Here is an 18,065-nt window from a genome sequence, read left to right on the forward strand (position 1 = left end):
TATCCTCTGACAAAAGCAATATTTTGTATTTCACCTTAGAATTCATATTAATGGCTCCTTAAAATATAATTACCCAGGACAATGCCAGTTGGGAAGAACATATCTCACCTCTCTTACTCTGTTGCTGATGCTGTGAATGTTTTGCATCTGAAGCAGCTTTACATTTTGCAGACAGAGAGAGAGCATTTTAGTGGTCAAAACAGTTGAAAGGAGGATTTAAGCTGAATTCACTTGACTTTTTTAAAGCTGCTTCTCTCTCTGCTGCAGCACTTCTTTGCATTTTTGTGACTCTTTTGAAAGCATATAAAATTAAAAAGAAAAGTCGCTAATTTTGACAAACCTACTTCAGCAAAGAAACATCCCGACCTTTTACTCAACTCTTGCTGAAGGGCCTGCAAAATAGTTTCCCATTAGCTGCATCTAATTGAAGTTTCCATGTTGGCATTTAACACTAGGTACATTTGTTTGTCAAATTTGCTATGGAAAGTCTGATTATTGGGAAAATTACTAGGATCTGCTCCTTGCTCTGGGACTGAACTGGTTTGACCCCTTTCGGTTGGTCACTTTGTCAATTTCCAAAAGCAGATTGTGTTTCTGGATTCCATCTTTCATAGAAGCTGTGTAGTGAGTTGTCAATGACACTTACGCTTTTCTGACTCCTGTATGTACAAGACTTAAAATATACTTTCTTTATGTAGTGTCTCTGTCAAATAAGGACGTAATTACTCAAACTTTCCTTTTAATATATATCCAGATTAAATACCATAATGAAAAATTCATTTAAAGGCTCATGAAAGTAATTAATATGATCTAATGCCAATGTTTGGTGGTCGTGTTTGGTTTGCCTGGTAGAAAACATACAAAAGTACCAGTCATGACCTCAAATGATTTATAATCTATGGCACTGACAGTCAGACAGAGAGGTAGTGTAACAGAGCCTGAGCTAATGAGCTGTGCTGCAGCTGGAGAGAGGAGTCAGCAGCAGAAATTAGGAGGTAATTACCCAGTGGCATAGATGAAGAAAAGGCAACATCAGTGGGACTTGGCTAAAAGCAGTTGGAAACATTCATATGGAATGTCTTACTAATTCTCTTGTTAAGTCTACGTGGAAACTGGGTCGAGATTCTGTGTTACCCTCTAGATTTCCATCTGGCAGTCACTTTTTCCAGTAGGAATATTAGCTTGCTAACCTAAAGACCTCACATTCATGAAATAAGAAGTCGCCCTTAAGTAGAGAATTTTCTTATGTAATGGATTTACTCTGTAAAAATGTTTTTACATTTCAGGTTTAAGTTCAGATTCTGTGTATTTAAATACAAAAGGGTGAAGAACAGAGAAGAAAAAGGGCATGTAATAAGGCAACTTCATACTTGTGGGACATAAGTAGGGGACACAGCAAAAGTTAAAATATTAGGTTTCACTATGACTGAGTCATCTCTTGGATAACACAAAGTACACTAGGGGTATTACACAGACCAGTAATATAACTAATTTTTGAAAAATCACTTTGCAGATCATTAAATATGTAAATCACCTATAAAGCAACATTTGGGATGTAGTATATCTAAGCAGACTTTACAGTGTTTTCTAAAGATTATTTGGAAAGAAATGCCAGCATTACTTGAGAACATGGTTTTGAACAGCATGCTTTAGGATGAAGGGCCTTACATAAGGGGACAACAAGAAATGAGCACACTATCATTTCTAATGTAAAGCAAAATCTTTCTATCCCAGAGGAAACCAGCTAATCAACAGCACTGTAACCTTGGGACTACACAAGCCTGAGGACTCCACAAATGCTCAGTCGTCATTTGGGTGGATATGGAAAGAAAATCTGTTCTTGACTCAAGTCACCCATGATTTCTTTTGGAATTTGGTATCACTACTGGGAGGAGGCAGTGCATGTTCTTGTAGAATCTGGAGCATCTGCCAACATGATAGGCCCCGTTCCGTGCCAGGTATTACTTTTTCAGATGGTAACTCTGGAAAGGACTTTGAAAGCTGTTTTTCATTCTTATGTATTGGCTTTTTCACTAGATTGTTAGAAATACTTTGTTATTATTCAGAGTCTGCAAAATAGTAACTTTCAAAATTATAGATGAGAAATCTTAATAAGTGGTTGGTTTTCATTAAAGACAGGAGGTCTGTGTTTTAGCATACATCTGAACAGGTTACAAACACAAACATCCTTCAGAACACTCAATATTTGCAGAAACATCACTTCTAGTGACTACCATTGATGCCTTTTCTTGGTCTTAAAATCAAGAGGCATACACGGTTAGAAGGGGAAAAGGGATTTTACCTTGGTATTTATTTTAAGGATCCTTAGGTGCACACGTCCAGGTCATATGCATCGAGATGCACCCCGCCGAATGCCCACCCCAAAAGATCTGGTATAACATTATAGGTTTTACTAATTAGCATATCTATCAAAGATTCCCCAATGAGAGGCTCGAATGAGCCCCCCTCCCCAAGGAACCTTCCCCTGGATGGTTCTATCTTCGTTTACAGAATGTGTTCTGGAGAGGACCTTGGGGTCTGGGGCACACTGATCCCTAGCTACGAAGCTTCTAAAATGTTTAGTCTCTTAGCTTAACAAACAAGTCCAAGAATGTAGGGAAAAAAGCACTAAGAATATAGAAGTTGTAAAAAGGTATAACAGGGGTATAAAAGAAAAGGCAAAAATCTTCATGGCATCACCACTAGACAATGGATCACAATTCATCTAAGAAAAATTACCTTTGTTGTCAGTTTCTATGTGGCAGATTGTTCTTATTAGTCATTATATGGCCCTAAAGCTGCCTTAAAGATAGTACACTAGACAGTCAATTTAGAAAATACAGTTTCAAAATTGAAATTTTACTTTCATCAGTAGTGTTTATATAAAGAAGAAGAAATCCTTCACTTAGAAATATTAATTAAAAGTTAAAGGACATTTTAGTAGCACTATATTGTTCATCTACAAAATGAATAATTATTTCTAATAGCAAAAGTGTCTTTGACCATCTTTCAGGGACTCTCCAGTCACATGTAATGATACATCATGGACTCTGTTACCATTCCAAGTCATTGTAATGGAAAGAACGAGACAAAGACTATGATCCCAGTGGGAGGTCTGCTATTCTTGGCCTTTGTTTTCCTTCTGCTCTTTCATTTCCAGCTATGGATTCTTCTCAGAAGAGTGGAGTAAGAAGATCAACAGCTTTATTGGGTACACAGACATAATACATTCTGATTCTGATCTTGGGTATCTTTGTCCTTTTTAAAAAGGTTGACCTAAATAAATGAGTAGCAAATAATTCAACTCCTCAAAGAGACAAAAATGTGAATGTTCTCTGTTTAACAAAATCACATAGAAACCAAAATATCAAATCAAGCAGTTATGCTTTCTTGCCATGCATATAAAACTTAGATTTTCCTTTATTGGAAGTATCCGAAATTCTTCCTCCTAAGTAGAGGAAAGATAAGAAAGATGATAATAATGGAGATTTCACTTACAAAAATCCATGGACAGCAAATCAAGGACTCTAGAACATTTTTCTACTCATCTACTTAGCTGTGAACTCTCAAAATCTTGGCTAGAAGAACACTGAGGAAGGAAATGCATGTTTTAAGGAAAATACAAGATTAGAAGAAAAGGACTTAAATACACTTACTCAGTACATTTACTTTGTACAATTTGCACGCATACTATAAACAAATAATACATTTGGATGCATACAGCTACTCATCTTTGGCATGTATGTATGGGAGTGAGATGCAGCCAACACACAACTGTGCAAATAAGGAACACAATGTTGCCTAGAAATGATGCTTTTCTCTGAAAAGATGAGTAATATTCCAAGATGAAAACAATTAGTATTGGACTCATATCATATTTTTTCCAATACTTTCAAAAGAACTGGAAAACCAAGAGACATACTACAATAAACTTATAAAAACAAAAACATGAAAGGAAAATTAGTGAAGCTATTGCGAGCTGAGTATCTAAATTTGTGCTTCTGAGTCTACAGTAAAGCTGCTGTATATTAGACTTTTCCAAAGGGCTGAGATGGCAGCATCTTCTATTGAAACTGACATTTTTGAAAGTGTGATGACCTACTTAATTGCTTTCACCTGGATTTCAGCTCATAATGCTAAATTTCCATGTTCATTAGTCTATGGGAAAGAAGCAAATGCTCTGCAAGTAGTAGAACATTATGAAGAAAGGAAATACAAAGAGGAAAGATAAATATAGTAGTAAAAAAAAACAACCCAGTGTTAAATAAATCAGAGATGTCAGCTTTTACCTCAGTTCTTTTGGTTATCAAGAAAAGCAATGCTGTTATTTCTTTTATGCTTGTTTTTTCCAGAATACCATGAGGTAGGATCAAACCTAAATGTAAAACATATTCAAATGTTCATTTGACTGTGGAAACATCAATGAACCTGACCATTTAGCCTTCTCTACTCTGTTTACTTGAGCTACACATAGATTGAGTCTTCTGAACAGCCCATGACCAGTAAACATCTGGGAATCTTTTCTGTTTTAACAAGTGATCGTCATCTTGGATGCTAAGAGTATACTGTTCAAAGCCTGCCAAAGTGTCCCTACTTTCCTTGTTTCCTGAGTTTAAATACACAGTGATAGAATGTAGAATAGGCTCAATTGAAGTTTAACGGAAGTTAGTTTATTGTACTAGGGCACTCCTGATTAAAATGTAGTTCTCCTTTACTTCTTTGGGGGAATCCTCTATAAAAATAAATAATTTCTATATGCATTTTTATTCCAAGAATGTATCATAGAACTTTTTGTGTACGAACATAACATACATTTAGGAAAATGTTAAAATATATGTAATATATATATTTTGCCTGAGGTGCAACTTTTTGTTGTTACACAATACGTTATGTATTGCCTGATTCACAATCCTTTGTGGTTATCTTCTGATTGTTATACCATAGCTCTAAATATTCACAATAAACAAGAGGAAGCACCAATCTTCAGTGGAATGCATCAGAGGGAGCAAGGCAGAGATCAGATATTGGCATTCCAGAAAAAGTGACTAGATTAATTTCCTTGCAGAAGACTTTCTGGCAGTAAGGGTCAGGTGTCCCCCATGCTGTGTAGAAGAGTGCTTTCACCCATCTCTGATCCTGCTCCAACTGCTCAAATCTGTGCTGCTTAATACAATCTCCTGTGCCATAGTGACATAAGTTAGTTTGTTTGGGTCTGTTGGTTGGCTTTTTTGTTTTGTTCTGGTTTTTTGGTGGGGTTCTTTTCCATTGATGGTACAGTTTAAGTTCTTTAGCAGTCTTATTTTCCTGTGGTCTAGTTATGGAAAGTCTGGGACCACTACTTTTCCCACAACAGATTCATCCATAGATCACCCAAACAGAAGGAAAAAGGAGATCCTAAAGGTGGGTTTGTCATAAATCAGGGAGAAATATAGGATTCAGACCTAAAAAAAAAAAAAAAAGAAAAAGAGAAAAACAAACAACCAACCAAAAAAAACCCAGTCACAGCTAAATAAAGAACCATTTATTTTTGAAGGGCAAGAGAAAAGAAGGGCTGGGAATTGTTCTATTCATAATTTTAGGGAAGCATGCAGTTTCACACAGCCAGGTTCTTGAAGACCACCTGTCTGCCTAGGTAAGTGGCTTCAAAGAGCTGCTTTTCCACACCAAGCAGAAACTATTATTAGCACAGGTACTTCAGTCTGCACAAAAAAAAATGTTCAGACAAAAATACAGTAAGCTCTGAAAACAAACATATTATGACTGCATGCATATGCTTTCCTGCTTGCACAAAATTACTCCAAAAGGAAAGTAAAAATAGCAATATCAATAGCAGAACAGTACATTAAACAAGGAGAGGAATATTTATCATGGCTGATCCTTGGTAGTGTAGTTACTTAGATGAGCTACCAGATGAATGACTGCTGGTCTTGGCCAATGCTCTGGCAAAGAAAAGACTTGGTAAAATTTAAACTCTTATTTGTCTGAAGGTATTTGTACCCAAAACGGGTCAATTCAGTCCAGGGTTTGGGACTACTCCTATATTCCTTTTTGATGAAAAACTTACACAATGTAAGTGTCTGTGCTTTCTGGAGTGTCACTGTCCAAATTCTGTCACATACTGGCAGATGATGATTTAGCCTAAATTATTCAAACTCTCATCACCTTTCAGTTCAACATGAAGCATTAAGTGCCTAGGAAACACTAAGTGGTATAAAACATTTCAGATTGTCCTTCTAGTAATACTGGCTACTGTATATGACTCAAACCTGCATCCCATTCTCTACAGTAAAGATAACAACTCATCAAGTTTGAAAGAGTTCAATAACCCCAAACCAGTATATTAACATTATCACCTAAAGTTCTAGCCTTCCTTTAATAAATTCCTGCTCCTGAGGCAATGGCACTTGCTAGAGAAAGGCTAAAGACTGTTTGTGAAGCAACAGGCATTTTCAGGAGATGATCCAATGGCTTATAATGCTTTACCTACAAATGAAGGACTAGTTTAATACCTTCTGCTCTAAAGTAATTTCTTCAGCATTTATTTTTTGCCTATACTATAAACATGCAGCAACATTATTACTGAAACGAACTCTAGACACAGCATTTCTTGTGCATATGCCACTGAGGAGAAGATGTGAGAATGAACATATGGCAGATGTTACTTATGTTGCTTAATGCATTATTGGAAGGTGTTCAAATGTTGGGGTGATATCGTATGGAATACAGTAGAATAGAACACATGCAGCAACAAAGCCTAGGAAAGTGCAATTGTTCTGCAAAAAATTCTGGGTTTTCTTTCCCTTTCTTCACAGCAGCATTTTCCCCGATTTAATTGACTCACTCTCCCTATATACCATAGAAGAAATGGGCAAGTTATTGTGAAGTCTTTTTCCTCTTTTTCTGACCTTATCTAAACACAAACCTTTGAATGTCTTGCCTTTTATTTCTTTTTTTTTCCCTGGGCTTGTGTGGAAATTTGTTCCCTTAATGTGGTGTTTAATGGAGCTATTTTACTGCTTCCTCTAATATGTTTATGGTTTGTTCTGATATGTAGATAGATTAATAGAACTGAGGGCCCGAGCTGGCCTCCAGGTCACCTATCTAATCTGACTTCCTGCATATCATGAGCTTCGAAGGTTATGTCTACATATTACAAAGCAGCATGATGAAGAGATGCCTGAGCTAACTCCAGAATCATAAATATTTTTGTCACATCATTATGGCATTCCTCCTGGGATGATTAGCTCAGTTGGAACACTGTATAACATAGCTATACCACTGCTGGATACAAGCTAGTATTTCTGCATGAGACCCCAAGAACACCCCAATGCAACATATTTCAGTATGAGGCTGCTTTACTTATGTTGGCATCCCCTCAATTTCACCTAGTTTCTGATGCTTGAGACAAAATAAAGATAATGCTGAATATATATGTGCTTTTTAAAATTAATCTTTGAACATAATTCATAATTTCTGTGGTTTGTAATATAATAGAAGATATGAGTGAAAAACTAAGAGACGAAAGCCTATCTGAAATATTCAGCTAGAAAAGTCCTGACATATATGAAGACAAGGTGATAAGCAGAATGTGAAATTATTTGTGTTGGTTTTGAAACTTGCATAGCAGTATGCAGAGGTCTCCAAAAGGACCACAGCCATGCAAAATGTTAAGCTGTACAAAAGAAGTAGCTGACTTTCTACTCCTTCCAGATCTTGCTCTTCTTGCATGTTGAAAATAAAATAGAGAATTGTTCCATGGGCAAAAGTTAGCCTTGAGGCTGTTTGGGATGTCTCCATGGGAAACATCCCAAACTAAGGATCCCAGGAGATCCCTAATTTAATCATTACATTGTATATTCACAAATAATGAATCTCAGTGATTCTATTCCTGAACAACTTGAAGAAATCCTGGCAGAAATGTGGCCTCTCTCATTACACTTCCTATAGATTTTTATTCATATGCCTAGTGTATGTTCAGGCATGTTCATTTTGAGGCTAAGGGCTTTCAAATATATCAAGTTAACAGCAAGAAAACAAGATAATACCCAGGCTTCACAGGCTTACTCTGTATTAAAGAGCCAGCTCCAGCTGAACAAGAATCATCACAAACAAGATAGTCACTGTTGTGATGGCAAACAAAGAAAGTAAATTGTACGAATTGTACTAAACGAGATGTAATTTTAAAGATTTGCTTAGGTGTTTTTCTGAATGAGCTTCCTCTTAGTTCTTCTCTCTACCTTGCGTGATTTAGTGCAGTGGTTCTTTCTGGCTTCTTCACAACCTTAGGGAGAATATGTAGTGGGCTAAAATTACATGGTTCATGTTTCAAAAGAAACACTTCTTTTTCTATATGTAGCCTAACAGGACGAATGTTTATGTCTATTATGCAGATGCAGAAATGTGCTATAATTTTGATTTTGACCTATGCTTCCCCTATCATCCTTGGTTCACAATCATCTATAACTTTCACACTGAACAGCAGTGATATGAATGTAAGAAGTCACTCCACTTTTCATCAGATTCCACTTAAGGCACTATCTGTCTTCCCATTGGTAGCCATACCATACAGGGTAATAAAAGGGATTTATGAAACACCAAACAGTTACAAATTCATGTGTAAGAATCCACAAATGAATCACAAATATGACTTGAAATTAACTGGAGTTTGAGATTGGTTTTAAATGCAGCAGCTTCTCCTTGGCTCTTTATTCATAACAAATATATGTGATCATTAAATGGAAAATATTTTTTTTAGAAAATAAACAACATATTTGTGAATGGGAAATAATAACAAAATATGTAAGTCTGGAACTGATGAGTTTGTTCTTAAGTTGCTTCTATTGCTTCTAACATGCTATTTGCCTTCTGGTTCTCAGTAGTTTTGTCCCTTTTCTGCCAGCTGAAATTTTATGCCACATGCCTGTTCTCCCCCTAATCAGCCATTACAGAATCATAGAATCTTTAGGGTTGCAAAAGACCTCTAAGATAATCAAATCCAATGATTAACCTAACACTGTCAAGTCCATTACTAAATCAGTACCCTAAGTGACACATCTGCATCTACTTCTAGGGACAGGTGCAGCCCCACCTCGAGTCCTGGGTCCAGCTTGGGGTGTGACACCAACACAGAATATAGTGGGACAATCACCTTCCTCCAAGTACAAGGGCTTGACCCAGGTAGTGGATATTGATGTGTTTCCAGTCCTCCTACAGCAGCTCTTTGTTGTTGTTTTCTTCTCCAGGGGACAGTGGTTGGTCACATTTTTCTTCCCTTTGTAAGAATCCTTGGCCTCTTATTTTCACACTGTTTCTCCCTCTTGGCCAAGGCCCCTGCTTTGGTTTCCAGTGCTGCCAGGACTGCCCCTGCTGCCAGCTCTGCCTGCTGAGTGCAGAAGTGTCCAGCTGGCCTGGTGAGGGGCTGGGGGCAGCACAGCAGGGGCAGTGCGGGGCAGCTGCCTTGCTCTCTACCCTTGCTGCTGTGGATGTTGCTGCCATTGTCACATTCGTGCTTTGGGCCAGGTTCCACTGTTCTGTGGACAGCAGGTTGTGTCCAGGGAACAAAAACAGAGCCAAGGTCATGGTCTTTCCCCCAATATAATGGGTTCTGATGTGTAGGGCTGGGCCATGGACTGTGGCTGTGCACAGTTGGAGGTCCCAGTGTTCTGCCCATGCCTCACATGTGAGGGACACAAGGAGCATCTCTTCTGTAGAACTCCAGCTTTTGTCTCTTATGTGTTCCCCTCAGAACAGGTTGTGGGAGCTGTGGTCTTGCCAGTCTTCCTTCTCCTTGGACAAGGCCCCCTCTTCGGTCTCTGGTGCTGCCAGGCCTGCTGCCCCTGTTGTCCCTACCCACTGCCCACTGAGGGTATGGACGTCCAGCTGGCTTGGAGAGCGGCTGGGGGGTAGCAGGGGCAGTGCAGGGCAGCTGCCTCGCTCTCTGTCCATGCTGCTGTTGCCTGCTCACAGAAGGCAGGAAAAGCTGCTGTCTTTGTTGTCTCTTGTGCCTTGGCAGTGAGAAGCTCGAGGTGCTCCTCTTCCTGCAGCGCAGCTGCCTGTGGTCCATTTGCAGGCAGGAGGAGGAGGAGGAGGAAGAAGAAGGTGGTAGCAGCATGGCATAGAGGTAGCTGCCATGGCACACCGTCATCCCTCCCCCTTGTCCTGGCAAGCCCAGCCATGTCCTGGAAAAAAATCTGAATATGAATCAGTCTGCTTGCCCGCTTCTCAAAATTAAATTTCCTTGACTGGAAATTTAGTTGGACTTGACCATCAAAAGAGACAAAACACAAGATAAAAAACTAAATTGTGTGTATAGTCAAAGTGTTCTGGTTTGTATATGATCTTGAGGCCTAAATTTGAGCACAGATTAGATACACATACATACACAAAGCGAATATGGTTTCTGTTGTAAAGATAGAGTGCCATTTTATATTTTTTTAGATTTGGTCCTAAGTCTTTACTTCCAGCATATAAGGGAGGGGTTTTTGTTTGGTTAGTTGGTTGGTTGAGGGTTTTTATTGCAATTTGGATTTGGGTTTTTTCCACTTTAGCTGTATATAATTGAGCTTATAGTTAACAGCTAATGTTCTTAATTTGGAACCTCTACACCCTAATAATTTTCTATAGACATTGAGTTCATCAATAGAAAATCTCACATTCTGCAGGACACTATGAACTATGCAGTTAAAATGTAGAGAAGGTCCATTTCAAACAGTGAGAGGAAAGTCACAGCAGCAGATATTCATTGCCTCATTCCATCTACCATTTGAAGGAAGAAAATGTCTGTTTCTTGTCAGCTTGCTGTAGGAAGCAAAACAGGATGTGTGAGCTGCTGGAGTATGGAGAAAAAGGCACACCAAATATCATTCTTGTCAAGTCCATTGTTTGATCCATACTTCTTTTCCATCTTTGCCTATTCATATCATTTAGGTTTTATCTACATGAACGTGACATCCAGCTCTTGAACTCACACTCAGTTTTCCAAAACTTCTAATTTACATCCTGAACATATCGCTAATTATCCTCTAAGCCTATTCACATAGTAAATAGTTAAAATGCTTTCAATAACTTCAGTTCATGTGTTTAGTCAGTGTTGTCTCCATAAAGCAACACGAAAAAAAATCTTCCATAAATGAATTATTCCATAGCTTTCAGAAGTGTTATTTATGCAGACTTTTTGTCTAGATTTTCATTCAACGACTCTGATGCTCCTAGTTCTTGTACCATGCATTACAGGATTTTTAAAATGTAGTCTCAGGGACTCAAGTGCCTCAGCAGGGACCTTTCTGTGCTTGCTTTGTTGCCTAGTGGTCACAGGCTAGTGTTATGTTGCTTGCCATAAGAGATGTTATGGTATTTGGAGAGGTTTTTGAAGTAGATATAAACTTAGCATCCTGTAGGTTCTTCTTTGGCTAGAAAGATGAGGGGAAAATAATCATTAAGAATTGTAAAGTTAATAAAAATCCAGACCAAAAGGTGTCAGCATTTTCTTAGAGAGTGAAGTTGGGAGTTTGGGTTCCTTTAACAGTTTGTGAGGAAGGCAAGGCAAAAATGCTTGTGGCATAAGTTTGTTTACATAAAATTGGCTAGCATTAGTAGATTTCATGCAACTGTTTAATGAGACTTTCTTGCTTAGAACTTGAACCCAGGTTGATTTTTATACCTTCCAGTGTACAGGAATGATGCAGGGCTGAAGAGATAGACAGTACATAGCCAGTGCTATCTACTGTAAGTACCTATTTCACAGAAGCAGGGCTATGCCATTGAAGAAATGATGTACCATATTAAAACAATCAAAAAATTATCCTATAAGCCAAGTTCCATTTTTTTCTTTACAATATACTGAAAGGAAAAGTACACTTCTTTTTTGTCTTTTTTTTAAAGTGTGATCTGTCTCCTAATACTCATTCAGAAATTGGGACTTGCAACACAAGATGGAAATTGTTACTTTCACTCCTGTGAATGAGTTCACCTACCACTGGATCTTGTGCACATGAATGAACAAAGCCCAAAAGCTTCCTTTTCTTCACTTTCCAGCAATGAGTCTAGCATTACTGCCTCTTACCTTGCTTCCTTTACTCCTTTAGATCACTGCGCAGTCAACAAAACTGTCACCACAGAGTACGTTTTGGTGAATATAATCTCACCCCAACAGTATACACAGGTCACACTGGAGGCAGGGAGTAACAGGAAAAAGAATCTCCTCAGATCCAGGTCTCTAAACATTGACCTCTGAGACACAGTCAGGAAGACAGCCCCATGTGGTTCAGCTTATTTAGGTAATCATTCACTATTATAGCAAACACTTGTGCAGCTGAATCAAAGTTACATTTGCTTTCTCAAGAAGGTACTCAGGTTTAGTTTATGGGCTTATCCAAATATTGTTAATAGGAAATGTTCTTCACTTAAAAATCCTTTCCATGACCAGAAGGGTGCATTGTCTGCACAGGATGAATTACTGCCAAACTTGAGACTGTGAAGACACATACCATGTACCATGGGTGGAGCCTGACTAAGTACTTCAGTGTTGAAATAATGGCATAAGAAAGGCATCTTTTGACTGCCTATTGTAACAGTGCATACCCTCATGTGGAAAGCATTTTTACACCCTATTCATCAAACAGAAAAGCCTCCACTGACATTGTAAACAGAAAGATTTTAAGAACCTCACACAAGAAATCTGACTGTAAAAGTTTATGATACTACCGAAACTCCTGTTGATGTCATGTTGGCAACCATGGAAGTCATGTTGACTTCCTCAGTATCTGGTGCTTCTACACTTGATCAGGTCAGTGGTGTCTGAATACCAATACAGGAAGAAAGGGAAAGGCACTTCTATCTTGCACTAGAGATGAAAGTTAAGAAGCTTTAGGGCAATGGATCTTAGAAAAAACACTGCAGAATTGAAAAAAATCAACAAAACCAACCAACTGACTGCAGGCAATTCCCAGCAGTTAACTCTGATCTCTGGAAATAAAGGAAATATGAACATTTCATGTAGAAAGCTTGGAACTGCAAAGATAGGACATGAGGAGTTTTAGGACACAGAGTCTGAAGACCAATTCCTTGTGAATGTAGAAAAAACTCATTATTACCTGTTTCTATATTGTCAGAGGCATGCATAAAATTTATCTGCTGTAACTATACCAACTAAAAGATTTTGTAGAAATCAAAGAAGCAATACATAGGATTGCTTCAAAGACAAACTGAACTGTGGTCCAATGCAATTTTCAGTCCAGCTATTATTTTTATTTAATTCATATGTTAGACCTAACTGATATCCACTTCAAGATTGCTGTCAATATTCCATCAAAAATTATTTCTCAGTATTTTAGCACAGCTGTTCAAACTATAATTTCTTCTCATAGAACAAATATAAAAAGGAAATTAATCTAGAAATACTGAAACTTTACCATATGCTATGGTTATTTTGACATAACTTCTTTTGCCACTGCAGAGATCTGTTTTTCAAAGATTCATGAACACACCATGAATATCTAGAGTTCAGAAAACAGCCAACTATTATTGTGAGAAATTACATGGTTTGTTGATTGCCCCAATAACATTCAGCTGAACTATTGGTTAAAATGGTTTCCAGAAGTACAGTTCCTACTTGAGTCTTTTTTGCAGGCAAAAAATATAGTCCTACAAAAATAAAATCTTTTTTCATCACTCAGGCTAAAGAAGATACTTTGTCTTGTGGTCATACAACTTGCTTTTATAACACTTGTCCAGCTGTTTATAAGATAGCTTCTTTCCTGCAAGCTGGCATAAATCTGTGCTCTGTCTACTCAGTAGCAAGAATTATATACAGAGCCATATCTGAGGTATTAAACAATGGAAAAAAACCCTATATGTATATGAGGAGGCCTATCAGTGGTAGTTAGCAGTACTTTTATTATTTTAATTTTTATTAAATCTGCTGTAATGAGATTGCTGTAGAGTGGAAGCTAAATTAATGTTTTGCTGATTTGGCACAAAATACTAGTATCTGGACAATATTAGGAAAACTACTAGGAAGGCCAGCTGAGGAAAGCGTTCATCATTCAGGCCTGAGTGTGTTTGGGGCATAAACGTGTCTGTATTTCATAGAGTTCATGGCATAACATGTGGTCTGGCTCTGCCAAGGCTTACTTCCTGTTTCTGAATCATAGCTGCAGGATAGTTAAGTGTGGAATATTGGCATGATGGGTCATCAGCTGGTTGCAGAAGACAGGTTGGTGTAGCTTGATTCCTCACACATTAGCACCATCCTACACAGGATGTCATACTGGCACCTTCTTCTTCCTTGTATACACCTAAACCAAGTGCATTCAAAAGGCAACTTTTATAAATTAGAAACATTGTATATCCCCATTAAAGTTAAGACTTGAAACAGGAGATAATGTTAATCCAGTATGAAACAAAGTAGTTAATGCATTACTGCTTATGCCTCTATTTCTTCCAAAAGAAAGACACTTCTGTTCCATCAGAAGTGCTGCAAACATGTATGAAATTACTTTTGTCATCTCTATGCATCTCCATTTTTTTTATGGATGCTGTGTTAGCTCCTTAATTGTCATCTCTATGCATCTCTATGCATCTCCATAATTTTTATGGATGCTGTGTTAGCTCCTTAATATGTGAAAGAGTAAAAGATATTCAGATTTTAAACATTTGAATGTAACTTAGGTTGAATTAAGCAGCAGATCAGATATCCCACAAAACCAATCTAGAATTTCTAATTATTTTCCAATTACATTTATCATTATCTTATGGAATGTGGAATGGAATTAAGTGGAGTAGGTCAACAGTCAAACTACTAGTTCTTGAGAAAAACCAAATCTTTCTCATCTAACCCAAGCATTAAGGAGGGTGATTGAATGCACTTTAAAAAATATTTCAATACCCTACTATTTACATTTATTTTATTATTCATCACTTCATTTGTGCAACTGAGTTTCTTAGAACCTTGTTTTCAACTTTTGTCTTCATGTAAAGTTCTATATGTTTCCAGAGTAAGGTATATGTCTGGTATAAACAGATGTAGCTGTAGCTTCCTGCAAACAAGATTGTAGAGTGCACCTTGTTATAGAAAGCCAGCTTTTGCAGATTTTTCAGTGAAGCACAAAACATTTCAGAGACAATACCTAAGGTATTACTTTAAGACTTGCATTATTCATTATTAAATTTATACACAATGTCTTTGTTCATATCATTTCTGTATGTTGTACTAGCCAAAAAGAAAATAACCCAGTGTCAAGGAATTTAGATCCTCATTAAACTTTCTGTGTTGCTGAAGATATAATGTTGTTGCATTGCTGCAAAAAAAAAAGCCACGTGGATCATTTTTTCTTTTAGTTTAATCCAAACTGATCTGGAGCAAAACAAAAGAAAACCAAACCAGACCAAAACAGAAATATAAACAAACAAACAACTCCCACTGCAACAAGATATTAAGCCAAGCCATTCACAGAGTTTAGATTTAAATATATTTGAGAGTAGAGAGGAAATGCTGAGGCAACAAGCACAAGTTTTTGTAGAACATAATCTCTAAGAAACTTTGATTTATTTGGGTTAGAGCATAAGGTACGTAATTGCTCATTGTTTAGATTACAGGGAGGAGGTAACTTCTTAATGTATTGCAAGCTTTGAGTATAGGAAACAATTAAGACTAGGCAAGCGTTGAAACCTAGTCAAACAAAGACAAGGGTGCAGAGAATACAGCTCCTCTGATGGTTCCCTGCTACCTTTAACTTTGCCATAAGTGATGTAGTGCCAGAAGTATTTTTAATAAAAATTTAAATGCAATTCTCATTCATATAGCTTAAGCAAAAGTGACCAACAAATATTTACCAAACAGATCTTATATAACTTCTAACATATATTTCATGTGTGTGTGTAGACATAACACCTACACCCACACTTATACAGATTTAAGGGAAATTACTAATTTCCATGTCTAATACAATCCTGGTATATTTTCACAGAAGTATTTTAAATCAGATATGGATTTAGCCCTCTAAATTTACTAGACTTGAGATGTTAGTCTATTCTAAGTTGGAGAGGCTTTGCTTGCAGAGCAAGCATAGACCTAAATAAGGACTGAACCTGCAAAATGGGAACAGAAGAGAACACTGTTGACAGCCTTGCTAACCCAGGCCTCTAGGCAAGTTTATTCGGGAAAATGAACACTGTTAACTGAGTGATACCTGTTGGATACTAATAAAATACATTGTTAACTTGCTATGAGTCAGCCTGAGGAAAAGACAACTGCCGGAAGAATTTTAATATATAAAATGTTCACTTCTTTTCTCATTTTCCCACATAATTTCCCAAGCTGGCATAAAGAATCAAGACACGTTCCAGTGACTCCTGTGCAACACTAATTATAGTTTAGTTAATAATTCAGAAGTCATGGAAATTTGAGAATAGCTTGTATAAGTAGTATGTGCACTGAGCATCACAAAGATCTTTTCGAGACAAGTATTCTTAGGAAATATAGGGCAAATCAATTGAAATTATTAATTTAATGTGCAGGTGCATTAAGATTTTTTTTCCCTTTAGACTGCCACATTCAAGGCCACGGTGGTTTTATTTGAGTTTAAGCTAATCCTATACTAAATAAATAAAAGCATCTTTATTTCTGTAAGAGGTCTCAAATAATAGGTAAATCCATTAATATTTTATGCATTACCTCTGGTTGATTCCTCCTAACTTTTTCTTTCCTGTTTAGACTAGTCTGAGCATAATTTTTTGCCCCCTAATCAGGTACATTTAGGTATCTGATTTAGGTATCTGATCACTACACTGATTTTCAGGCACACCTGTAAGGTATGTAAATTAGAAGAGTCCCAGAAAAAATAAAAAAAAAATCTAGCAAAGCTCACAATAGAGCTGTCCTCCGAAAGATCTTTTTTTCCATTTCTGCAGCACCGATATAAAATGTAGCTCTATGAGCAGTAAGTGAATACAAATCTTAGGCCTGTTTGAAATAACAGCAAAATAGGTAATTTTCAGCAATATGTTTTGCATTACATTGGACAGAACATGAAACCAGAAAAACAACATAAATCACTGTATACCGTAAGTAGCAGTGTAACAGTGCTATAATTTATGTCTGTTTTACACAGTACTTGATTTCATTCCTGAAAGCCTGCATTTTATCCTTGCTATGCTCCACAATCTGCTTTGGAAACACCTTGCTAATTTTAATATCAGTTTAACAATTATCCCAGAGAGAGAAATGACATCTAGCTGCAAAAGAGAGGCACTAAGGGACTGAAACAAGGTGAGCCAGGAAAGAAAAAAACTACAGTAGATCCAGACAGGAAGGGTCACTCTCTTGGTTTTCCCCAAGCAAAGAGAAGAAGCAAGGAGAGTGATGAGGAAAGAAATAGAGTCATGGAGAGGGCAGAACATATTAATTTAGTTAACTCTGCATGCTAGAACTGTACCCATCATCCAAGAATGTCAATCTGGGTCTATCAGGATGGAAGCATAAACAGCAGTCCTACCAAAACTCAGCCTAGTTTAGATGCATGAATATTTTTTTCAGGGCTATTTTGTCTTGCAGTTTCTACCCCCTTGCTTTAGGGTTTTCTGTTTCCCTCCACACTGTATTAGTGCTTGAAGAGAGGAATGCAGTAGAACAGCAAAATGGAAGATGTTCTCTGATAAATAATATGTTTTGGAGTTACACCAGGAATGAATAAATTAAATGACTTGATATCTAAAGCAGACATTCCATTTGCAGTTTGGTCACACAAAAGCCAACTCCAGTCAAGGACAGCGAAGATAGTGCTCTTTTCTAGCACTCTCAAGTATATACCTCATATCTATATTGGAATTACTGCTAGTGATTCTTTTAGTAACTGGAAATTAGCATTTCCCTGCACCTTGTTAGTTTCCTTCTGACAAGTAACTTTTCACCCTTTTTATAAGTTTAACATGCAGCTAAAGTTACACTGTCCTGTTCTTATCTAAGGATGCAGCTTGATGTTACCACTAAACTGATCTAATCATAAACGGTTGTCAGAAAAAGCAATCTTGCTTCCTCTTTTCTACCACCAGCTATTTCTTTCCACCCC

At 37.3% G+C, this 18,065-nt stretch overlaps 1 long non-coding RNA gene across 1 annotated transcript in view; it reads right to left on the reverse strand.

Moving 5' to 3' along the window:
• Positions 1 to 5,539: 5,539 nt before the first annotated feature.
• The window catches only part of LOC121664820, a 29,125-nt gene continuing 16,599 nt past the window's right edge, over positions 5,540 to 18,065 (reverse strand). The window contains exon 5 of the long non-coding RNA XR_006016144.1: positions 5,540 to 11,408. This is a non-coding gene — a long non-coding RNA (uncharacterized LOC121664820). The remainder of the gene's footprint in view (positions 11,409 to 18,065) is intronic.

This window comes from Corvus kubaryi, unplaced genomic scaffold (assembly GCF_017639235.1).
Source record: "Corvus kubaryi isolate FWS band 111438036 unplaced genomic scaffold, C.kubaryi_AGA036_p1.0 37308, whole genome shotgun sequence".
Classification (NCBI taxonomy): domain Eukaryota; kingdom Metazoa; phylum Chordata; class Aves; order Passeriformes; family Corvidae; genus Corvus; species Corvus kubaryi.